This window comes from Nelumbo nucifera, chromosome 4 (assembly GCF_055504915.1).
Source record: "Nelumbo nucifera cultivar China Antique chromosome 4, China Antique-T2T, whole genome shotgun sequence".
Taxonomy (NCBI): domain Eukaryota; kingdom Viridiplantae; phylum Streptophyta; class Magnoliopsida; order Proteales; family Nelumbonaceae; genus Nelumbo; species Nelumbo nucifera.
The window spans coordinates 35,574,865-35,601,882 of NC_142652.1; the positions used below are offsets into that span (position 1 = coordinate 35,574,865).

The 27,018-nt window shown below is 33.5% G+C and overlaps 1 long non-coding RNA gene and 1 pseudogene across 1 annotated transcript; one reads left to right on the forward strand and one right to left on the reverse strand.

Moving 5' to 3' along the window:
* Nucleotides 1-9,014: 9,014 nt before the first annotated feature.
* LOC104607445 (uncharacterized) lies at nt 9,015-9,710 on the reverse strand (annotated as a pseudogene).
* A 2,992-nt stretch (nt 9,711-12,702) lies between these two features.
* LOC104607396 (uncharacterized) lies at nt 12,703-19,678 on the forward strand. The gene is made up of 5 exons (XR_016085945.1): nt 12,703-13,023; nt 15,686-15,725; nt 15,845-15,993; nt 19,156-19,286; nt 19,464-19,678. It is a non-coding gene; the product is annotated as an uncharacterized LOC104607396 (long non-coding RNA).
* Nucleotides 19,679-27,018: the final 7,340 nt, after the last annotated feature.

Below are 27,018 nucleotides of genomic sequence, written 5' to 3' on the forward strand. Positions count from 1 at the left end.
TACACATGGACATACCGTAGAAATTCAAATATATATAATCAACAACTTTAATAATACTATACCTATGAAACATTTGCTTTAATAGTTTATAAGTATGTGAACAATAAATCTCATTAATGGTCATGTAAAATGCTACAAAATTTAATAAATAATGATGATGCCATAGTAAAAAAAATTACATTTTCTTATATGAAATTAGTCATTCAAAAAAATCTTTTAAATGGATAATTAAGATTATAGAGGCAAAGTTATTCAAAGCTAGTTTTCTATATTATACTCCCAATTAAATTACACAATTCCTTGCAATTTTCCCATGCCATTACATGTGGTTTTCATGCACCTACCTATGTCCAAGACTTTGCAATCTTTAGAATATAACCCATTAAGCGATATTAGATTCTTATGCATTTTTGGGACATACGTCACACCACTTTATTAAACATTTTGATTTTCACTATCACAAAAAGACAACACCCATCTTTTTCATAATCTAAAACCCACTCATTTAGAGAAAAATGCACATATACCTTTGGAAATAGTAAGACCATCTCCATTATCATCTGATGCAATTGTCACACTTTTAGATTCATCCACATTGTTTTTTCCATGCAGACAATTTCTCTTTATATAACCAAACTCCTTGTATATGTAACATTGTACTTTGACTTTTTCCTTAACATCAAATCTAGACCTATTACTCTCAAATCCCCTATTAAACGACCATCCTTTTGATATGTTCATTGTATAATCAATGTAAAATTTTATCCACTCTCATACTTAGGCTTCCTCCTAACATCATGACACTAGGTTTTCATATGAACGAGGAAGTGAGGTTAAAAGTATAATGCTTGTCTTCTTCCTCCACCTTGTATCAACTTTATAGTTGATTCAAGTTACCATTGAGCATGTTTAGATGTTCTACAAGATTTCCATCATCTTCCATCTTCAATCCATACAACCGTCACTTCATATATAACTTCGTGGTTAATCTTTTCCCCAAATAAAGTTTTACAACTTTTTTACAACTCCGATCTGAAATCTTCCTCTATAACATTAAACATAATGTTATCAATTACAAGCAATCAAATTTTATTAATGCACCTTGACTTTTTCCCAAATAAGGTTTTACAGCTTTTTCTACAACTCCGATGTAGAATCTTCCTCCATAACATTAAACATAACGTTATCAATTAAGAGCAATCAAATTTTATTAATACACCTTGATTTTATGTCCTCCCAATAAACATCCTTAGTGTCTTCTGGCTTCTTATCATTTTCGTTCAGTGCTTTAGCCAAGCCTTGTTAAATTAGGAAATCCTTCATCCTCTTTTGCAACAAGGTAAAGCTGCCTTTGACATCAAATGTTTCAATCTAAAATTGAAAACTTGTACATTTTAGTTTCATTATCTCTTAAGAAATTTCATAAACATCTTATAAACTTCAGATCTTTGATACCACTTCATTGGCACTCACAATAACCACTCATAGGGATAAATTCATAAAGTATTTGAAATGAAATAATAACCTAGAAAATTCAATAGCAATAAAAAATAATGAAATTCAAACAAAGACAAATAAAAATAAACACCATCAAGAATACAAATGATTTACGTGATTTGGCCTTACCGCATGCATCCACAAGAGAAAAAAAAATTGTTCTTCACTATAAAAGAAAATGAGAAACAACAAAACAACATAGGTACCTTATGGCTTATAATTGAACCATCCCTTAACCCTTGTACACCCATTCTTCTGTTTCTCTCTTAACCTCAAAAACAAAAGCAAGAGAAAAAGGCCACTCTTATACTAGGAGTACTATCTTTCTCTCAACCATTTTTTTCTTTCCAACAAGAAAAATAATAAACTTATTTATATTTTCTCTCTCTTAAACCCTACATACAAAAGAAACATATGTAAAACCCATCTTAACCTAAAAGAGGGGCCACACCAGTTGTTAGATTAAAATGAATCTAACAATTGTAAAATAAGACACAATCCTAACAAAGTTGAAACTTGATCTAGATCTCAAATGTTGAATGAGAGACCTATACACTAGGGATAAGCAAGAAAAATCGAAAAATTGAAAAGAATTGACAAAACTGAACCAAAATTTCCAGTTAATCGAACCAACCAGCATACATATTTATATATTTATGTATATTATATATTTTTCATATATAATTTATATATTACAAATATATATTTATAATATATAATATATTATTTATTATTTATAATATAGTATTTAATATTTATTATATATAATATTATGAAAATCGAAAAACCAATGAATTAAATCAATGATTAACCAAACTAATTAACTAGTTAACTGATTGGCTTTGATTTGGTTTCTATTACTAGTTTTCCAAAAACCACTCTTACACCAAGAGCACCATCTTTTCCTCGACCTTTTTTTTTTCTCTCCAACAAGAAAAATAATATACTAATTTCTATTTTCTCTCTCTTAAACCCTACATATAAAAAACCTTTTATGTGTAAAACTCATCTTTAACTTAAGGGAGGGACCACATAGTCATTAGACTAAAATGAATCCAACACTTGAAAAATAAGGCACAACCCCAACAAAGTTAAAAACTTGATTTATATCTCAAATTTTTTAAGAGAGACATACACTAGGGGTGAGCAAGAAAAACTGAAAAAATTGAACCAAACTGATGAAATCGAACAAAAAATTCTGGTTAACTGAACCAATTAGTATACATATATTTATATATTTATGTATATTATATATTTTTCATATATATCTTATATTATTTATATATTATAAATGAACATATATGTATTATATTATAAATATATATTTATAATATGTAATATATTATTTATTATTTATAATATAATATTTATTATTTATTATATATAATATTATGAAAATCGAAAAAGCAATGAACCAAATCGGTGGTTAACCGAACTGATTGACTAGTTAACCAATTGGCTTCAATTACTAGTTTTCCAAAAACTAGTACCACCGGTTCAGTTTTAAAAAAAACCAAAAAGTGAGCACCCCTACTATACATGTACGTGCACACGCGCGCGCGCACACACACACACACACTTATGGGCTATTCTTGTATATAAGTCTCATTTGTTTTGAATGTGAGACTCTCTTTATACACTATTCATTCATGAATCTCAACATAATGGTGATCAAATTGGATTACCCTAACATGTATGCTATTCATTAGTCTATCCTATTCTTGAATTTTGGTGTCATGATAAAGAGCTCCCCACAAGGAATCACAGGGGCGGGAAGTGTTATAAATGGACTTCATTACATACAAAAGGTCTTATGCATCCATGGCATCCATAGCCATGTGATCTATATGAACAGTTATATATACATTTCTTTTAAGGTAAACAACTAAAACTTCCCTTGACATTCCATGCAAATACTAAATTACTACAGTTATACTTGACTTTCCATGATTTACTTTTGATTTGGTGTTTATATCCAAGATTCAATGCCTTATTATTTCAATGGAAAGACAATGACACGATGCGTGAAGTCCATGCCAAACAATGCCTATATAAATGCACCAACCCCAATGACATGAGGTACGCGTGATTTATTACATTCTAGCTCACTTGCTATCAAACTTTCAGCTCACACTCATTAAAAACTAACTTAAGCATTAGAGCATCCACACGGGTACTTTGAGCCTTACTTGCTTTGCAGTTTGACTAGCCAACTAAGCAACTGACGTTCAAGTTGCCTTCCAGCTAGGAGCAACTAAATTGCGCACCATCAATTGGTGCTGTTTGTGGGAAACACATCAGAAAGTTAAGTTCTCACCTTCTAGTTTTCACCTTTATCAACTCAATGACATTTTTGAGCAACACCAACATCAAGAATGAAGTATCAATTAATGGAGCATCTGTGATGAACCTTGAGAACCCCTTTGTGACAACCAAGTAAGTTTAGTGCCCCTAGCACTTCTTGGAGTAGCAACTGTGCCGAACCTAGCACTCCTATTACCCTAGACAAACACATCACTATCTCATGTGAATGCCCCTCTCCCTACAGTAGAACCATCAACAGTTCCTGCCAGGATTGAAGCGCGACAGTTTTATGAGCTGAAGCACGAATCTCCAGATGTGGGCATGGGAGGAGAAGTTCAGTGCACTCATGCTGTCGTAAAATAGTTAGTAGTAGAATGACCTTAACGACCAGTATTCTGGCGACAAGCACCTCGGAGTAAGGCCGCCCCCGCAGGTCAACCCTTCATGGTTTCTGTGAGAGTTGATGGCCAACAGACTGAGCAACTCTATTGATTGCAATTCAGCCTAGACGAACTTCATCAGCTCTGTTTGCAAGGTCTCCTCTATAGGTTGAGATCTTCGTGGTTCACATGGTAGTTGGTAGCCAATGGATTGTATGGTTGCCCTTGCAGGTCAAGCCCTCTAAGGCTCTCGGGCGAGTCAGTGACTTATCCACAACCCTATAATGAATTATTTAATCTGAGAGTTTCCAATCGGTTATAGAGAAAATGAACGAAGGAATTGTTATTATTTAAATCCCTCCTCTATTTTCACCCTTACAAAAACCTCCCTTTGCCTTTCAAATAATTGTGCAAACACAACCTTCTGTGTCATAGTCAACGATTTTGTTGTTCCGTTTCACAAGTTTGCCACATCAGAAAAAAAAAACGGAAACGCAAATTAATTGCATTTGGAAATCCATTTTTGAAAAAAAAGTGTTGTCCATTGTTGCAATGATTAATTCCAAGATTTGGGAAAGGAGGCGTGTCTTGAATTGTTAAAATTGACAGTTTTTTAACCTCTTTGATGATGTTGAATCACTAAAGAGGTATCATGCTGAAATTTAAAAATTCTGATATCTTTTTTGAGATGTCATACAGTTTTCACTTTAAGCATAAATAATCCAAAGACTTTAAATGCCCAATCTGCCTACATCTCTATCAAATAGAAAACACAGGTGAATTAAACGCTTATAAGTCAGAAACACAGGTGAATTAAATGCTACGGTGCCCACTTAATCACCGAGTTCTTCAGGGATTGGACCAAAAAATTATTATCCGTCAATGTCAATATCTCTAATCTTGGTGCACAAATGCTAATGAATCACTTTTTGTGGGGTATTTTAGTAGATCTTCATCCAAATAAAGTGTCACAGGTGTGTATATATATATATATATATATATATACTATTTATAAAAAAGTAAATGCTTCATTCTTTCTAAAATTTTTATTAGACGTTTTCTATCCCTCTTATCTAAACACACAGCGGGCATAAAGACAGGATATATGTTCTTTACTCTCATTTCAGAAACTACCAATGAATTATAAATAGTTTTATCTTAAATATATTTCCACATGTAAATGCATATAGATATAATATGGGGATCCAGGATCCAAGATCCAATAGAGGTGGTTTTCAGTCCATAGTTCAGTTAAAAGGGTGGTATAGTTTCAGAACCCAAAGACCATACCATTTTTTTCTTTGAAAATGACATTGTTTTATTTTTCATCTTTTGAACCATATAATGCAAAAGAGGCAGTTCTATTATAATTAACTTTTTAACCATTCTATGTGATTCATGTGTACATATAATTTCACTATTTGTTATTCAATGTCATCAAATAAAAACGTTATGATATTCGTGTATAAGACACACCTTACACCATTTAATTGCTATGTCATGGCTGAGAAAGCTATAAAAAAAAAAAAAACTCTGTTCAAATTTCAAAGGAACACCATTTTTCTAGTTCCGGAACCATGGATAGTATGGGTGCTCAATATATAAATGTATGATATTCTATAGGCTCATTTGGTCAATCATCCAATTCTTACCTAGAAAATTAACATATATATATATATATATATATATATATATATATATATATATATATGACATACTGGTTTCTACATGAATAATGAAATTATTTTTTAACATCACAGCTGTTTTTGTTTTCAAAAACAAAATCATGCTTTTTTCATGCATAAAAGCATGTCTCATATTTTTAATTGGGGTTAATTGCTAAACCTCCCCAAAAGTTTGATTGTTGCTGAAATTTTATCTGAACTTTAATAATTGCAATTACCTCCCCGAAGTTTTTTGACATAGTTGTAAATAGGCCCCCTTTGATAGAATCTTCTAAAAAGAGTCATGAAAATATCTAAAATACTAGAGGTGTCCACGATTCGATTAATCAAACCATAGTACTTTTTTGTAAACCCAACTGGTGGTACCGGTTTTTCCCATTCTCCAAATAGAAACCGAATTGGTACCCCCAGTTAACTGGTCCACTGGTTTCGATTTTTGATCGGTTCGATTCTTCAATTTTTTGGTTTTTTATATTTATAATATATATTATACAAATATATGTATAATATTATACTATAAATAATAAATGATATATAATATATTATAAATAATTGAAAAATATATAATATATAATATATTTATAAATATATCATTATAAATATAATGAGTATATATATATAATGAATATATATTTACATATAATATATAGAGAATATGTGACATATATTAAAAATATATATAAAATATACATAAAAATATATATACTGGTCGGTTCAGTTAACTGTCAGTTTTTTTTGTAGGTTAATTGAAAACCGAGCTGGTCCTTCGATTTTTCAAATATCCTATACTGATTGGTGCGGTTAATCGCATTTTGCGGTTCGGTTTTTTCGGTTTGGTTCAATTTTTCGGATTTTCGGTTTTTCATGGACAACCCTACAAAATACTCATGCAGTTACTTTTGACGAAAATGTTTATTTTTCAAATTTTCTCTTCATATGAATCACTACACCAAATACTTCCAATATCTTTTATGAAATTGATTTATTTTCCAAATTTGACCTTCATATCAATCACTCAAAGGTAAAGCTGCAACTTTAAATTCTTTTCTTTTCATAAAGTTTGTATTGTTTTCATCCGTAGAAACCATACTCAATAGTAACTGCATGTGTATTTTAGACATTTTTGTAACTCTTATTAGAGGTTTTTACCATAGAGGATCTACTTGCAACTGTATCAAAAAGTTCAGGGGAAGTGATTGCCATTACCAAACTTTAGGGGAGGTTTTAGCAATGGTCAAAAACTTAAGGGGAGGTTTCATCAATTTACCCTTTTAATTATTGGGATAAAAAATTTGAAAATTTTTAATTTCCTCTGAGTTCCCTCATACAAAAGAGCTTCTCTTTCAAAATGAATTTTGTCTAAAATAAAGCAGCAGATCCCACTCTAGCTCTAAAATCTTTCTGTTTTCCACTCCAAGTAGGTTAATTAACCTGTATTTTCTAATAAAAATATATGAAGTGTGTAGCATTCCCTTTTCGTCTCACGGTTGTGCTCTGATCTTTACAAGGCTTAAAACGCATGAAACTCCCTAAAAAATGAGGCTATGTGAGACATTGAAGATGCAGAGACACTGATCCATGAGATCAATCAAGAGGAAGGTAAGCACAGTTTTGTTCAAGGTTTATTTCCATTCATTTTTCGATTGTTTATTTATTTTTTTTGGGGATTTTGTGAGGTGTGACTAGCTTCAAACTAGCAGGAACCCAATGGATAACCTTTGACCCAATCTACTTTGACCTTTTTCCCCTGCCCCTATGAATAATTCAACCCATTAGAAATGTCTTAGAGGATTGGGCCACTAAGATTGTGTTTGGCATCATTGCCATTTTAGGCTAAAAAGTTTTGACTATTGAATAGTGTGTTTGGTTAACACTTGATGTTTATAGTCTCAACAGATATGCTGACTAGGCGTTTATATTAGATAGTGTCTGGTATATCCTATTTCATGTTGAAGTGTTTAAAGTACTAACCAACACCAATCACACTTCCAATTAATATTATGCCAATTTAATGGACAAGAATTTTCAAAATCCAGGATTTCATTAGATTTTATTTTTCTCCAATGTAAAGGGGTGTTATGTTTGTAAATGTGTTATCAAGAGCTTCAAGCTGCTTCAAGAAGAAGACAACGATAGAGCTTATATAGTGAAGAAGACCGAGGTTATATAGTTTTGCTCAAAGTGTTGTATGATATGTGATGCACCATACCAATTCATCACCATGCCACATTGGATGACATAGATGGTAGTGTCATATTAGTAAAACATTGGGAAGATGAAACTTGTTTCACATCTGGGTTTTTTTTCTCTTCTAGAATTTTCTGTCAGATTTCATTTTATTTTATTATTTTTTATAGAACAAAACACATTTTCTTAAATTTTCATTGGATTTCTTAAATTGTCAATTCATGTATATCTAGCAATCAAGAAAGATGAAAATCACAATGGTTCTATTGGTTGAAAGCTTTGTGGAAGTGGTTCAAGAAAAAGAAAGAATATTTGTTAGACTTAATTAGGAATGTAAACGGATTGAATTCAAATCGAATCAGGCAAAATGTAAATTTGAATCTGATTAGAAAATTTGATATTTGACGGATATTGAATATTAATATTCAAATTCAAATTTGACCAGTTAATTAGTTTAGGTAATTAATAAATATATAAAATAAATATTTTATTTATATAAAGTATATAATATTATATAAAACATTTAAATGTTTTATATATTATATATAAGAATTAAATAATTTGTCAAATTCAGAAATTTATCAAATTGAATCAAGTCAAATCCAAATTCAAATACAATTAGCTATTCGTTATGAACTAGATATTTGAATTCGAGCAATTAGATATTTTAATTATTCAAATTCAATTCGATTATATCGAATCTCGAATTCAAAATCGGATTTTTGTATACCATTGACACCCTAGACTTAACATTTGAAAGATTAAACTATCCCTACTATTTTACTAATTGACAAACTATACCCTAACTATTTAACTATGGTTTTAAACCACCCTTACTATTTCTGACAATTGAGTAGTTCCACCTCTTCTATTATCATCTGTTAATGTATGGTCAAAATCTATGCATATGTGACACCATGTGACATGTAAAATTCTTTTAAAACCCAATGTAACCCTTTGTTCAACCTCCATAAGCTGGGTAAGAAGGTGTCTGAACAATCCCCATGGTGTTTTGAACAACTGGGTGCAAATCCTTGTGGGGCATCTTCTCAATCGTGAAAACTCTCTTACACAATTCCCAAAACAACCGGTGAGCCTCCAGTGACCTCAATTGGTAACCCAACAACACGACACCAGAATTCCACACAAGAGCTTCCATGGCAGAAACAAGTGGACCAACAGACTCCTCTATGTAAACGACATCATTGGCGATGACGAAATCGAAAGAAAGGTTTAGGGTTTTGATCTTCAAGTTTTTTCCAAGTGTGGGTTTATTGTATTTGTGGTTACACTTGAGTGCAAGCATGACTGGGGCTATATCAGTAAGAATGATGTCCAGGCAAAGCAAGAAGAGTCCCTCCCATTCCAACAGGGCCACATCTAGAGCCCAATTCAATGGTTCGCTTGCCAAAGAAGTTGAGAAGGTGAGCATAAGGGTTCAGAGTGGAGGGAGATGAGGTGTGGGTCACAAGCCAACCCTCGATGAATTTGATGAGGACAAGAGAGCAGGGCCAAATAGAGGTGCCGACATGCATAGAGTCATTGTCTTGTTCGAAAGAGAGGAGTGCATCACACACTGGGAGCTTGATCACAGATTCACAGGTGAATCCATGAATTTCATCTTCCACTAAAAATTTCTCGACTCCCTGCATTTTGAGAAACTGAGAAATGAGAAGTTTTTTAAGGACACACGGCACAGGACAGTGCACAGCCCCCGAGCAATCGACCTTCGGTGGATGCATAAACAAACGATTGTAGACCAAATATGGGTGGAAGTCATTTGGAAGAAATTGTTTCAAGTGCCAATCATTTCTTCTTCACTCGAGTACTTTGCTTTCTCAAAACATCTGCAAACCATTGTGAATGGATTCAATAATGAATCCCTTTTTAAGTTAGGTTTATAAAATGACAGCTTTTCTTCTAATGGTGATATAGAGAAAAAATTCGTGAACAATTTATTCCCCCTAAAATTGTTCATAAATGGCATCCGTTCCATGGAAGGGTTTGGTCTGTAACAATTTCTTTGTACTTTTACTCTTAGTTTTTATCGTCTTTCGAACTAGGCGGTCAAAGTATCTATTTTTACTTTTTTTTTTTATTTCTTAATTTTGTTTTGCTTTCAATACTCGTTTGTCAAGATTTCATATGCTTCACAAATCCCTTCAGACTTTTCTATAGCAACGCCTTCATCCATAAAAATGAAAGACAAAACGGAAACGGTGACAGAAATGGAGATGGAGACGGAACAGCTATGTTTTCTATTTTCTCAAAATTTGGATTTTATTTTCCTAATTTGAAGAATAACAGAATGCAAATTTTACATTTCATTTTTTCCATTAACAATTAACGACAAGGTCAGTTTTCAAAATGTGTAGGGGTGGTGCAACACAAGGATAAATAGAGAGAAAAAAAGGAGAGGAAGAGAATAGAAAGAGAGAGAAGAAGTCAAGAGATGGTTGGCTGCTCTTTTTGATAGAGAGAAAAAATCACTAAACCCAGCCAACTAGAATAATATATATAGATTTCAACACACAAAGTACAATGACCTTTGTGCCCTTCTTTAAGTATGGGACACTATGCAATCTCAAACATAATAAACAAAACTCACTAGAATAAACTATTTTAAAATGACTCAAATACCCTTGGGCTATTGGTTCTAACACTTTTCCTCAAGTTGGAGAGTATCATACAATCCCAATTTCTTACATATATGATCCACCTTTCCCTGACTCAATCCTTTTGTAAGTAAATCAGCCTATTAACTCTCTGCATTCAAATATATTGTATTTATCACCCTATTGAACACTTTTTCTCTTACAAAATGACAGTCAATTTCAATATGTTTTGTTCTATCGTGGAAGATTGAATTAGATGTAATGTAAACAACAACTTGATTGTCACAATACAACTTTATAGGATTGTTGAATGTATACCCAATCTCATGGAAAAGGTCCTTTAACCACACTAACTCACAGGTTGTGTATGCCATAGCTCTATATATTCAGCTTCAACACTGTTTCTTGTTACCACTATTTGTTTCTTATTCTTTCATGTTACTAGGTTTCCTCCAAGAAAGGTATAGTATCATATAGTAGACCTTTTATCAAACAATGAATTGGCCCAATCTACATCTGTATAACCCTTTACTTCAAGAATTTCTCCTAATTTGTATAATAATCCTTGACCTGGGGCCCCTTTCAAATACCGTACAATCCTCAAAACTGCATTCAAATGGAGAATGTGAAGCTTCTGCATAAACTAATTGATTACACTTACTGCAAAGGAAATGTTTGGCCGGGTAATAGTTAAATAATTCAACTTACCCATTAATCTCCTATACTTTCTAGGATCATCAAATTCTTCACCCGCAATGATGCTTAATTTGGTGTTGGTTCATAGGTGTTTCGGTTAGTTTAGTACCCAACAATCCTGTCTCTTCTAACAACTTAAGCATATATTTCCTCTGACACAAATTTATGCCACGCTTCGACTTTATAACATCTATGCACAATAAGTATTTCAATTTGCCAAAATCTTTTGTCTGAAAGTGATCATGCAGAAAAGCTTTCAATTTATCAATACCCAATTTATTATTGCCTGTAATGACAATATCATCTACATATACCGCCAACATGACCTTTCTAGCTTCAAAATCATAGCTAAACACAAAATGATCAACTTAACATTGTTTCATACCAAAGTAATTAACTACCTCATTAGTTCTACCAAACTAGGTACACAGAGATTGTTTCAATTCATAAATTGATTTCTTAAAAATATACCTTACTATCCTCCCCTTAAGCAACAAACCCTAGTAGTTGCTTCATATATACTTATTCACTGAGATCACCATGTACAAAGGCATTTTTAATGGCAACTTGATATAGGGGCCAATCAAACATGACTACTAAGGATATCAATACACGAAATGAGCCAATTTTGGCAACTGGAGAGAATATCTCTCTATATAATCCACACTATACAACTAAGAATACCCTTTGACCACCAACATAGCCTTTAGGCGCTCTATGCTACAATCTGGTAGGGTATTTGACTATATAAACCCTCTTACAACCTATAATATGTTTATCAGGAGGAAGAAAGGTAAACTCCTACATGTGACTATGATTAAGTGTTGAGAGTTCTTCTTCCATTGCTTTTCGCCACTCTAAGGAGGTAATGGCTTCCTGAACATTATTAGGAATATAAATAATTGATAAAAGAAAAATTAACTAATTAAAAGGCAAGAGACAGAAACATAATTAGAGATAAGATGCAAGGTACAACTGTATTTACCTTTACGCAATGCAATGGGAAGATCAAGATCAGATGAAAAAGACATTATATGGTTAGGAACAACTGTTAGATCTGTTTGATGTTGAAGAAACTAGAGGAAGTATTTATCAATGCATATACGCGTACTTGATAGGTGGTCGCTCGGTAAAAACTTGCAAAGAAAAGGACGAAGATGCGAGAGTAACGGAAACAAGAGGAATGGGATCATCAATACACCACAAGAAAAATGGTTTTTAACCACGTTTTTTCTGGCAACGGGCAAAAAACCGTGGTTAAACACTATATAGCAACGGAATTCTTTGCCCGTGGTTGTAAATTGATTTACTTGCAACAGGTTTGTCACGGTCCTGTAATCCGTTGTTTAAATTAACCTACTGCAACGGTACCTAAACCAGACCGAAGCTAATATTTGATAAACTGCTTAGGACGGTGGCTACTTGGGGGTTAACGCGCGCTCCCCAAAATTTTGGCCTGCGTTCCCTCCATTCTCTCTCTCCCTCTTAACCCAATGACCTATTTCTAAACCTCCATTCTCTCTCTCTCTCTCTTTTGTTGCTATTCCTTCCCCGCTATTGTTTTCTCTCTTCCTTTCCCCCTCTCTCCTCCTCTGTCATTCTCCGTTGTCACCTTTATTTTTCCCCTCTCTCTCTCTCCTATGGGTTTGCAAATAAAAGGTGTGCATACCTCTATTTCAATAGAGTCTCATTTCAATAAACAGGCATTGGGGTTTGCAAAGTAACGATGTGTAAAGAAAGTATAAATCTGAAAAGCATAAGTTACTACCTTCTTAGATCAAACTCTTGTGCTGTTTCCTTATACTTTACCTAAATCTATAAGTGTATTTGTGTTATTTGATTACTGTGCATTTTAGGAAGTAACTCAATTCTTTGTGGGATTATATGTGTTAGCCGCTCAGAAAATGCCTTTACTTCTTAGGTGATTAAAAACTGAAAAATTTACCATGATGGATAAACTATAAACTAATAGCATGTTTCCTAAATGATGGTATAAGGTTCACCAAAAGAGTTATTAGAAGGTATTCTATGAAGATTCACCATTGTGGTTTGTTTTCCATATTCTATTGTCATCTTCCGAAGGCACAATTGAGCCCTATAAAGGTGCACGAAGATGTGTTGTGGAAGGTCAGTCCAGATGAAACCAGAATAAATAATGGAAAATCAAAAGATTTGAAAATAAAACAGTTTTTCATTTTTTGAGCCAATGCATGTCCTTACAATGTTCGTGGCTGAGAAATGTAGGAATTACTTGAACAATTATGCTCTGGTGTTTTAGGAATTTTTCATTTACCCCTATAATTTCATTAATATATATTTTGTTCATTTACTTCAATAACGGTATGAATGTATTGATCTAAACAGATGAAGATTGTATGTTTGCATATTTTGGATATGATCCAGGGGGTGTCATTCATTCCGTGATTTTTTGGATAATTTATAAGATCAGAAGAGCTTGTTAGTAACTAAATAAAGCTTTAAAAATATACAATCATGTCTAGAACCAGATAATGGCTAGAAAAAAAAAAGTTCTGAAATAGAAAAACCCAAACCAATTGGGCCTAAAATTAGCCAATAAGACCTCTCTTAAATACTGTTAAAAATTCTTTTCTCTAGAGACCTGGATTTTCTAATGTATTTATCAAAGTTTAGTTTCACAACTTGAGGGGGAGGCGTCCAAACTTGGTTGAGCTCCTACTTGACTGAAGGTGAACATGCTAAGTGGGTCCATCTCTAGATAATGTCATCTATATAAAAGTCTAGTGCTCGGATTTTAAGTATCTCTAATGGTGATGGTATCCATCGGCCCTTTGGTCAACTATTCCTTCTATCACAATATTATAACATTTGTTTCCATCATTTTTTATTTTTTCATTATACTAATATTACAGTTAAGTAACATACATATATAAAGACAAAGGAGTGTCTTTATCATGTATAGAGAATAGCAATTAGTTTGGTAGTTAAGCACACTTATTAATTTTTCTTTTGAGTAAAGCATACAGGCCAATTGGGTTGGGAGAGGGTTAGACTGCAAACTACAGGCCTGGGCAGGGATTTGAATAGTTTTAGGTCCAATCTCACCAACCCAATTATATAATTATAAAAAAGATAAAGGTGCCTACCTATTTTCAGTCAAGTTTATCATGTTATCATCTCACATACAAAATAAGCAGCTTATTAATAATATTATCAATTATGTAATTTATTGACATAAATTGGGGTTGACCTAACCTGACCTAATATTATTGACATAATATTACTGCCGACCCAGGCCTGTAGTTTTTCCCCCAAGGAAGAACTGGTGGAGTTTCTTCAAGGATCAAAACTAACCTTCTCATGGGCTTGAATGGTTTGATGCTAGAATTAAGCTACCAAGTGGTGATTACTTGGTTGTGCTCTATTTCAGATCCCCAGGCCCTTTAGATTGTTGATAAGCAAAGGTTTGCCAATGTTGAGATAGCCAATATTTCTAAGTTTTCTATCATATTTATGGAATTGAATTGGATTCTCTTGGGGACCACTGGTTATGCTTTCATTCTGTAGTTGTAGACTCACGAAGGCTTGAATACTGCAAGCTTCAAGGTAAAATTTCATTATGCCAAAATCTTTTTATTAAGAAAAGATTTACATATGAGCAGGGATGCCACTTAGTCATGTTAGGTTGGATTTTGGACCAACCCAGTCCCAATGCTAAGACTTGGGCCTTGGTTCTGGGCCTAGCCCAACCTAAGGTCAAAGCCTAATCCAATCTCAATCCATAGTTTAAAAATACAAGCCTAATTGGGTCTGCTTATATATATTTTAGACTTATTTTCTTATTGAATTTTTATTTTATTATAAAAAGAAAATTACTGCTATGGCATAATATGAAAATCTATGAAAATTCCGACTTTTAGGTATCTAGGAAAATTTTTGAGCTAAAGACTATTTTTTTTTTTATCAATAACAAGCTAAAGACTACTATTGGTGTTGGGCTGATGCATCATCAAGACAATTTGTTAAAGATTATCAACTATGAATATAAACGGTGGAGCTTTTTGGTCAGTCCAAACTTATTCTATTAAATGGAGTTTCTTGTTTCTTAAGGGTTGTAATGTGGGAATTTCTTCCATGGAATTTTCTTCTTCCCATCTCTATCCATTTTTTCCATTAAGCTAAAAAAATAGAAAGATATTAGTGGTATTTATTAGTTGAATTCATGTTTAATACTTGAACTTTTTATCTTCGAAACCTTGAAGGTGAGGAAGGAAAAATCCATATATATATCATACACTGAAAATGCATAGCTTTGATTTAACAAAGAAACTTCTTGTTGTAGAGGATTGGAGCCTTTTATTTCTCTTTTTGCTACAAATCAGGTATTCTTCCTTTAAATGTTCAATACTTCTCTAGTTCAACATATATCATACCCTTAATAAATCATCTATGTCAAAATATTTTACTAAACCCTTAATATATCATTCTTTGTTTTGTGCAGATTCAAGATGCCTTACAATGAGTAGCATTTGACAGCAACTCAAAAGTTGGATCCATATTCCAGGCCTTGAATATGAAGGAATATACACTAACATATTTCCAAACAAATAAATTTATTTATGCTTTTCAAGAGATTCTTGATGCATATGGGTAAGTTTAAGTCTTTTCTCTACCATTAATAATGAGTAGAAGAAATATCACTTTGTCATATTGGACCATATCTAATTGATTTCTTGTTTCCTGAAAATATGATGTAAATTCCATCTTTTTAGGAGGTGATATGGGCTTCTTACATTTAGAGAATTATTAGATTATTCTACACTAACTCCAATCAGGTTCTCAAAAAAGCATTTAACCTAGAACACCTCATCCTTGCTCCACCTCCATATCCTCTTCCCATTCCCAAGTGTGCTAATTGGAACTAGCCCAACATAGTTTTTGCATTAAATCCATAAGTTGAGACCACCACCTAATCATTTAGAGCTCTCCTGAATAGGGGATTTCACACTTTGATACTGTCATGTAATACCTATTAAAAGAGTCAAATTTAGAATAGTTGTTGGGCAGGGTTAGGACCTTAGAAGCCTTTTATAGGCCTCTTTGATGCATTTGATTTTAGTTAGGTTTAGGGAAGGAGCTATTAGTAGCATAACGAAAAAAAACACACTATTACAAAAAACAAAATGGGAGTGACTATTGTATAGATCCATAGGACATACTTGGAAACAAAGACAAATGGAATATGAAGAATTTAGTCCCTTCTTATTTGATTTTATGACATTGAATAATTATCACGTTCTTGGTAGAATTCTATCACAAATTATATGTTCTTGGCTAATTTAATGACATCATGAAGAAATTACATGTCTGCTCCTATAGTTGAAGAATTTTCTTGTATTTTCACTGGGATTGAAAGCTTGGGGGTTTTATATTTGGTGTACATATTGCATTGGCATTTGTAGCAAAGTTTGTTCCACTGAGAAAACTAAGAAAGTTGCCGTGTAGATTTCATTCTTCATTAGCAATTATGTTTATCTGTGTAAAAGAAAAAGAAATACATTTATGTATCTATATGCCTATGCAAATGCATGCATGCCCGTGCCTATGGAATATTGTTTATCTGAAATGGAAGAATTGACATGTATTATTTATGTCATAAAGTTGTGTTCTATATGGACCTTACAGGATTCATCTTTATTCAAGCCATTCATTTATAGTCATGTGAAGGTCCTGATGTGATTCTCATTCACTTGGATAAGAAGATTGATTAGTTTGCTGGGTTTGATGTATATGTAAGGGATTGATTTTTCGTAGACTGTCTAGGAAGTTGGGGTTATTAATTGCTTATTGGTTAGAGCTAATTTTTAATTGATTTTTTCTTTTGTATAATTGTTTCGTTCATCATTCTCAAAAGAAAAGTTATCTGATTAACTTTTTAGAAGAAAATTAAGCTATATTGATGATAATATTTTTATAGTACATATTTCCCAAGAATTGGTTTATTTTTATAGTACATATTTCCCAACTGCTTAAATGGGTACAAGTTCAAATTAATGGAGTAGAGGCAATTGTTAACAGGTTTGGGCCATAGCCACAGATCAAGTCCTGAAACACTGCTTGAATATTTGATATGATCTCAAGCACTTATAGTAGGGCCAAGCCAGGACAACCAAATCCAGTCCTTTAACTTCTTGCAATGGTTATACCAACCTAAAGACCAAATTCCTCACACACACACACACATACACACACATATATATATGCTACATAGAACTTGGAAATAGAAGACTCATTAGAAAGCCTTTGGTCTCGGCTCTACATTAATGGAGAGCTAGTTGATGAAGTAGTCTAGTAGATAAGAAAATAGGAAGGTATTAATGTCTAACCTTGCTCACAATTTTCCCTTGGGGTCCAGTTTTTTTGGTGACTAGTATCTGCCCAAGCATCTTCCCAGCAAGCAATGGGAACATGGGTCTAAAAACAACTTGTATGCTATATGCTGAATGCTAATGAATTCAATTATACGGGAGGAAACCTTGTTAAGAATCTTTCCAGATAGGCAATTAGACATATCATGAACATATCAGTCCTAACTTATACTTGTGAAGGGAAAAAATCACTCTTAAGACAGCAGAGTTTGGGATTCTAAAGATCTACTTCTCCCCTACATCATGTTTTAATAAATGATAAAAATGTCATAAGTTGGTCCAATTATTGGGACTACCATGTTACCTGGGTTTTTACAATGCATATCCCCTTTGAACCTATATCTCTTGTTTAACACAATACAGGGGAGGTAAAAAGGAATTCTGAAGATGTACTATTCCCCTGCATTGATAAGAAAAGAAGATTGTGGGGTTGACTGGGCATTAGATCTGAATTCTTATGACTCTACCAATTCAGGTTCATCATGTACATCTACTTGTTGGGCTAGGCAATCCCAGTTTGGAATTACTGATTTGGTTACTTCGATGAGCTAGCTATTACTATATATATATATATATAACAGTGCATGATTAATGTAGCATATATGGGGATTTGGATCAAAAGAGAAAATAGCTGAATCGAGTGGGTTAACTATACTTTACCTGGAATAGCCATTTTCAAGAAAAGACAAGTTTCATTAACATTTTGTCATTCCTTTTGAACACCAAGTTTTTCTTATGTCCAAATAAGTAAATGTTTATTTTGGGTTTGCATTGTTTCAGTTTACTCCTAAGTATGAAATGGATCTCCATTCCCACTTTTGCAAGTAAACTCAACATTGTTTTTTTTCTTTTATCTACTCATTATTTTTCTTTGTCAATGAAAGTCCAATCCTCTTTCTGTTGAGAATGTCAATTAATTTCTTATGAAAGAAAAATTCATTAGAACAAGTGCATATCACAATGTGGTTCTATTAATGAACTAAATTTGGATCCAGGTATGTCCTATTTGGTCCTTTAGAACATGTCTACTTATCTATACTGGTTTTGTAACATCATCCATGCTTTCTCTAGAGCTCAACAGTATTTTGATTGTTGAAAACTGTAGTGACCATACTAAGTGAAGCCCTATTAGTGATTGAAAACTACAGACCAAGCCCTGAATGGCCAGTCAATGGAGCCATTGAGCTCCAAACCACAAGACCCAACACTATTTCAAGGAACTGTGTGAGTTAATCTGGATCCTCTGCTGCATGGAACTTGAAAATTTCAATCTTGGAATATTTTCTAATTGCATAAGCATAAACAGATATTTTAGATTATTATATGGTTTTGACAATTCATTACTTATTAATTTTTGAAGATTCTTTTGTTTTTGGTATTGCAGATCTTGCATTCATTTTAGAACCTTCCCTTTCTTTGTCTAAAAATTTGAATTTGGCTCTTGTTAAGTCTTCTGGTCTACACAATATGAATTCCAGGCAAGGCAAAAGAAGTCCTGCAAAGAAGGATTTGAAGGTGGGTTATGCTGGTGCAGATTTCCCTTGTACAAACCTTAGTTGTTGCAGATCTGGGAGTAGTGTTATAAATCTATTACATTATTTAATGCATATAAATCTATTACATTATTTAATTTATATATCTAATTATATTTGACATCAATTCTTATGTATTCATTTTTGTTGAACTTGACAGATCGAAGCTTATGATCCAAAGCAAAAATCTTGAGTGTGATGCACGTGCATATTTGCAACTATTCAGATGCAATGAGGATAATTTTGTTAATTTTCTTTTCTTTTATTAGTGATGAAAAAGAATATATAAAATGTATATATTGAACAAAGACCATTATGGATATAGTGTAAATGTGTACATGTTTTATTTGTAAAAACTTCTTTTATTATACAGGTACATGGTGAAAAAATATATATTTTTTTGTAATGGCGTCTATTTAGGATCAAATGAGAAATAAACTTTTAGAAACGGTTTCATGAAACCGTTGCTAAACGTTCCATTAGTAGTTGTTTTACCAACAGTTTTTCTATCATATAGCAACCATTAATATACAAAAAAAAAAAACCTGTGGTAATACAAAAGAAATTTAATACTTTTAGCATAAAAAAAAGCTGTGGTAATACAAAAGAAGTTTAATACTTTTAGCGACGATTTTACCTAAAACCGTTGCTATTGCTAGTTATTCATCAATATTGCACATTTTAGCCACGGTTAAAACCATTGCTACAAATTGATATAGCAATGGTACATAATAAATTTGTTGCAAGAAAAGTTTTAAATTCGCAACGGTTAAAACCATGGCTATACGTATATTTATGGCCATGGTGTACAATATCCATGGCTATAAGTTTTAGCCATGCCAATATCCGTCACGGACAAAAAACCGTTGCTATAGCCTTTAGTGATGGTTTTTAGGAGCGTTTAGCAATGGTTTTGTTCGTGGCTAAAACCATTTTTTCCTGTAGTGATAGGTACTAGAAGAGGAACCACAGATGATGAAGGATGACTCTCACTACTTGTAAAGAATGGAACAGACACAATGAATGTGACATCAAGACATACAAAGGAAAGATACACTTGGTAGAGTGTGCATCTAATTTGTCTATCCCCAAATGTAAATTATGAACAAAACAAACACATGCAAAAAACCTTAGAATAGGAGAAAAGGGGGACAACATGGAAAACAAGACAAAGAAGGGAGATTGACCTCCACAGACAAACAATGGCATCTAGTTAATGATAAAACAAATTACAAGAACAACATCACTCCAAAAATGTTTAGGATTAGTTTGGAAAGAATGCAAATGCAAATATGTACAATGCAAATACATACAAAATAATATAAAATACAAGGTTTTTCACTTTACATATTTGCATTTGTACACCTTCCAAACTAAGCTTTAGGAACACTCATGTGATGCAAAAGGGGCCGAGCAGTCTCAAGTAGATGATGGTTCTTACATTCAAGCATCCCATTTTGTTGAAGTGTATAGGTGCAAGAGTTTTGATGGATGATCCCATGTTGTTCTAAGTATTCTTGAAATGGAGTATAGAAGTATTCCTTCCCATTCTCAGAATAAAGAATTTTAATGTAAACACCAAATTGAATGCAAACTTTAGCATAAAATTTTAGAAAAATGGAGAACAATTCACTCTTTTCTTTCATAAGATAGAGTCATGTCATCATCGAATAATCTTCAACAAAAATTACAAAGTACTTATAATCATTGTACAACACAACTTTGATTGGACCCAAATATCAAAATGAACTAAAGAAAAATGACTTGAAGTACAACAATCAACTTTAAGACAAGAAGAAAGATGACTCAAAGATAGAACTAGTATCTCAAGTGTCTTGAGAGAAAAATGAGAAAATTTGCAATGCCATTGAAGATGTATAAGAGAAGACTGAAGAGTTACTATCGAACCACCACCATTAAGATAATACAACCCACCAACTTCATGTTGTCTACCAATCTTCATCCCCGTCTTGAAATCCTTAAAAAACATAAGAATCGGGAAAAAAAAATTATAGAGCAATTTAGAGATTTGGTCAATTTTCTAATAGACATAAGAATAAAAGATAATTTGGGTACATACAATACTAATGAAAAGATAAAGATGCAATGTCAATATTGTCAGTACCACAAATGGGTGAGGTGGAACCATTAGCTAAGGTGATTGTTTATGATATAGAAGATGAGGAAAGGGAACAAAACAAATATGGAGTCTCAATCATATGATTAGAGGCTCTAGAATTAATAATCCAATGTAAGGGTTTTGGAAGCCAAACAATCCATACTTGAGTGAGTAAGAGTGATTGTATTCTATTGGAAAGTAGTTCGAAGGAATCTTTCATATTCATCACTTAAGATACTCAATCTTCCCGAATGCACCAATAGATGTAGAAGGTGCTTGACCATTCTATTGAGTGTTAACTACATCACCACCACCCCCTCTTGCTACATGATTGGCCCAAGTAAAGGGATGGCCATGTAAATCATAACAAAAGTTAACAGTGTCCTTCTATCCCACAATGTGTACACTTCTTAGGCCCATAACCACGATCTCTACCATGACCTCCCCTTAAGTCTCAACCTCCACTATGTCCACAACCATGGTGCAATATGGGTCTACTATGACCTCCTTGAATTATACAACCTCCTCCTCTATTTCCACGGCCTCCCTCTCTCATCGCTACAAAGGCTAATCTAACTAAAACTACGGGACTCTTTGAAGACCCAACATTAATCCTACAAAGCCATACAAACATTTCCTCAAGAGAAGATAGAGCAGAGCCTCCAAGAATTTGAGCTATAACTAGTACATACTCGGCCTTCAAACCAACCAAAAATTTAGTTACATCTAGTTGATGTCTGTTTTCTTTTTTGCAGATTAAAGTATTCTTGATAGAATTGATATATCCTTGTAGTATTATCTTGTTTGGAATTGAGCTTTTTGGCATGATCCCATATCTCCTTAACAGTATCAAGAAACATAAAATTTAGACTGGTTTTAGGTTCCATACTATTCCATACCTATGTTATAATTTGTGCATCTTCTTGTTCTCAATCACTATACCCTTGAGAATCAATGGTTCGCATGTTTCACTTTCTTTTTGACTTTAAGATAAACCTCTACTGATTTGGTTCATAACACATAATTTTACCATTCATCTTTATGGAAGTCATTTATACAATTAGGGGGAATCATAACATTGGATTTTTTTTATCACCATTCTCTCCAAGGGTTTCCATGTGTAAAAAAAAGAAAACTTCACTTTACAACCCACACTATATCGCAACTAAACAACTGCGACCAAAACATGTGCAATAATTAATTTCCAGCACTATTTTCACACATATCATCCACTTTTATCAACAAGAAACACAAACAAAATCTTTGAAACATGTGCCATAACAGGTTTCAACATTGCTCTCACACCTATTACTCACTTCCACTAATAAGAGAAATCCAGAAAAAAAAAAAAAATCATTTCTCATACATACCCTTAATAGACCAATTACAACTAGTCCAAAAAAACCCAACTATGACCTTTTAGATAATCAGAACACCCCACATAGGCTGTTGCACACCTACTGATCACTAATAGTCCCTCCTCGATACATCAACTAGAATGTTTCTCTAAAACTCCACTAAAACCACACCTTCTACAGTAATTGAGGACACGGATACCTCCCTAGACAAAAAACGACAATTCTTTTTTAGTCTCTCTTTGATCCTCCAATAAATCTAAAACTCGATCTGCTAAGGGCACTGAGAAGACCAAAAAGAACTAGGAAAAAAACGAGGGCTCTAATACCATATAAGATATTTCGATTAGACCCGATTTTCTTCCTGAAATAAAGAGAAAATAGAGACGAGAAATATAGACAAAGAATGAGAGGAAGATAATAGAAAGAGAGAGAAGAAGATGAAGAAATGGTTTGGCTGCTCTCTTTGATAAAAAGAAAAAATCACTGAACCTAGTCGATCAGAATAATATATATTCCACACACAAAGTACAATGACCTTTGTGCCCCTCTTTAAGTATGAGACACTCTATGCAATCTCAAACGTAATAAACAAAAGTCACTAGAATAAACTATTCTGAAATGATTCAAATACAAGGTGTATATAAATATATATCCCTAATGTAAAATATTATAAATAAAAATTTCATATCATAGGCCTAACCAAGGACACTAGATTTAATGTGAAATGATGGGAGACAGCAATAGCAATTAGAGCTATTAGAGAGAGAGAGAGATTATGTTGATGTAAAAAACCTGTCCCACTCTTTAAGAATAGAGTTAGTATATATGTCCTTCAAATGGTAAGTTGGGGCTGTTTGTAAAAAATAGCCTTATCTGTTTTTAGAGACTGGTGTGAATGATATCTCATAATGAGTACGGGTAAAATAGTATTTTCGCTTAATATTTTTTTTAAATGAAATGAAATGACAAATGGGGACCTGAATTAGTTAAGGTGCCACGCGCAGAGGCTCTCAAAACAGTCAAAAGTGAACTCGTAAGTTGGTATCAGTCAGCCTGATTTGGACATGACTACATAGTAAGATCATGGATATTCTCATCTTTCATTATTAAGTCACATTGTTCCTAGTGAGTTCTGAAGAATTCAAGAACTTAAGTTGGTGATTTAGAAATGCAAGAACTGAATGTTTCTATAAAATAGCCTTTCTGGGAAAGAAACTGTCTTCTTTTAATCTCTTGATATTGGGGACTCTTATTTTTTTTTTTTTCATTTTCATTATTTTATTGGACATATATATACATGCTACATTCATCTGCTTAGAAACTCAGATTTTTCTGATTTTCCTTCGCTTGACTAAAGGGAAGAGAGGAGATTATAGAGGGAAGAAAGGGTGGGAAAGAGCTATAGAGAGAAATAAGGCTGGGCACGACAAGTGTTTTATTTATTTATTTTTGTTTTGAATATTTTGTCAATAAATTAAAACCAATTTTTTACGCCTTAATTTAGAGCAGATCTGGAGTGCATTAAGAGTTCAAATGCTTAGGTTAAATTTGGGAGTACTTAAAAATAAATATTTACTCGAATAAGTACTTATTTTGGGCTGGGACCACACCAAGCATTTATTTGCATTTGGGAAATAAATCCAAAATAAGCAATTATTTGGGAAGTCCTAAATTTGAGCTTATTTTTAATGTTATTTCATAAGTGATTATTTCTGTTCTAGTCTCCACATAATTTTGAAGGTACCTATACTACCCCTGTTTAAAATAAGTGTTTTTTCAGTAAACACTGTAAACATTTCTTAGAATAAGCAATTATTGAATATTCTTCAAATATACACTCCCCAGTTATTCTTTCAATATTCTTCAAATAAGCAATTATGGCCCATAAGTATTAACATAATAACCTTTTAGTGGGTGGGTGGTTGGCCAATTTCATCCGGTTTGGAGCTTTTGTTTTGGGGTCCCATACGCACATGATGGATCCTGTAAACGTTAAAGCTATCCAATAATTTAAGGAGGGTAGGTGTTAAGGTGCCAATTGGACTTGCCGATCCAGTGTTAAATGTGAGCCTATTATAAATAGATCAAGTCCAATTCAATCCAAAAAATATCTTGGACCAATTTAGACTGGTCCAATTTAATATCTGTACTGTCTAATCTGCTCAAATACATTTTGATTTAGATTGATTTCAATCCAAGCCCAGTTTATTGACACTTATACTTTTATCTTATATCAATGGATTAGATATTGACTTAACCCAACCCAATTCAATCCAATCTAATAAATATGTTTTTTGGACAGGATTGGGTTTTATTAGTCCGTCTAATCCGTCCAAATTAATTTTATACTGCACACATAGAATCTAAAACCGGTCCATTAACACCCTTACTGCTGAAGCTCCATTAATCTCCTCACTTAATTAGCTGCTTCTTTCTTACTTCCAATCTTATTTCCTGTTGTTCTTCCCTCTTTACAAGGCAAGAAAAGAAATATATATATATATATATGGCGACGGGGGCGGATGTGGTGGTATCTCCCCTGATTGGAGCGTTGCTCGACAAATTAGACTCTGGTGTGTTGAATGATTTTGGATTGAAGTGGGGCGTTGCGAAAGAACTGACCGACCTCTCCAAAGCTCTCCAAGTGATCTCTGAAATGGCTAGCGTCGCAGAGATACAAATAGAAGATGCATGCCTCGATATTTTTCTTAGAGATGTGGTTTACAAAGGCACTTACACACCGGAAGAATTTATGTATGAAGCTCACCGACAGATTCTGGAGGATGAGAGCACAACAAAGAGAAAGGTACGTCGTGAATATATCTACTTTACTTTCAATGATAAAGAAAAATTATATAGAGATGAGATTAAAACTACCGTAACCACTCTTATCAAAGAGCTGGTTGAGATTGAAGAGAAGATAAAACCCAATTATCTCAAATTGATAAACTCGAAGAAATGGAGAGTAGATGAAACAAGGAGAAAACTACAGGTTTTGTCGTTATTAGATAAACGTCCGACGACTGTTTCATTTGTTGATGAAAATGTTCATTACCTATCAAGCGATCGATGGAGTGAATGGCGAAGGAACTATATAAATACGAGGACTACTAGTCAGCGTTAATGTTGTCCCGTTCATGGTGTCGTGATTGGCGGGCAGGCGTATCCTTGGACACGTATTTGAACAATACCGATGCCTGCGTATATTGGATTTGAGCAAAAAGGTTGAATTGGTTAATTTGCCAAATAATTCAGTAGACATACAATTGCTTAATCTAAACCAATCCAAACGGGCATTAAAGTGTTACCTGAGTCATTATGCATGCAACCTCTATAATTTGCAAAATTTTATGATTGAAAGCTGTTATCAGTTTCGTGAATTTCCTCAAAACATGGGAAACCTAATCAATCTCCAATCTCCAGTATATAGTGAAGTGATGATTATTTCTAATTTATGAACCGGATGACGCAGTGTGGAAGCAATGAGAAACCGGGCTGGCTATGCAAGTGCCAGGCGATCGCTAGCTTCTAGTGAAGAACACCGAATTCTTTAGGAGAGAGAAAAGGTGGCGAAACTCAAAGAAGAGAACTTGAAGAAAATCTGAAAGTATGAAGTGTTTATTAACTGAAAATTACCAATATTTATAATACATCTTGGAAGTTGTAAAGTAACTAGGAAAGAACATGAATCTTGATCTTGATTTTGATCTTCTTGGGTTGTCTTGATAAGGTCGAACCTTCTTGGAATTCTTGGGCTTGATCTTCCACCGTCCGATCTCCCTGGCTCTCCTTATGCATGAACCTGGAAGTCTTGGAATTCTTGATGCTTCTTGGAGTCTTTGTTGGATCTTGATTGGAGACTTGATTTCTTGCTAATCTTGGATCTTGATTGGAGTCTTGATTTCTTGCTAATCTTGGAAGTCTTGCCTTATCATTCTTGGACCTTATCTAGACTTACCCTTATCCTAGGAGCTGCCGCCCCTAGGGTGCGATGGGCCTTGTGATGGGCCTCCATCATTCTCCCCCACTTGGAGAGAACTCGACCCCGAGTCGTGACTAGGATAGGCGAGTGTTATTTCTAGTAGGTACCATTGAACGTCTGCAACGTTGAAGGTCTTGGATATACCCATATGATCTGGTGGTCCACTACATAGGCATTGTCATTAATCTTCTTCACGATCTTGTATGAACCATACTTCCAAGGCTTCAACTTGTTGTAAGTACCTACGGGAATTCTT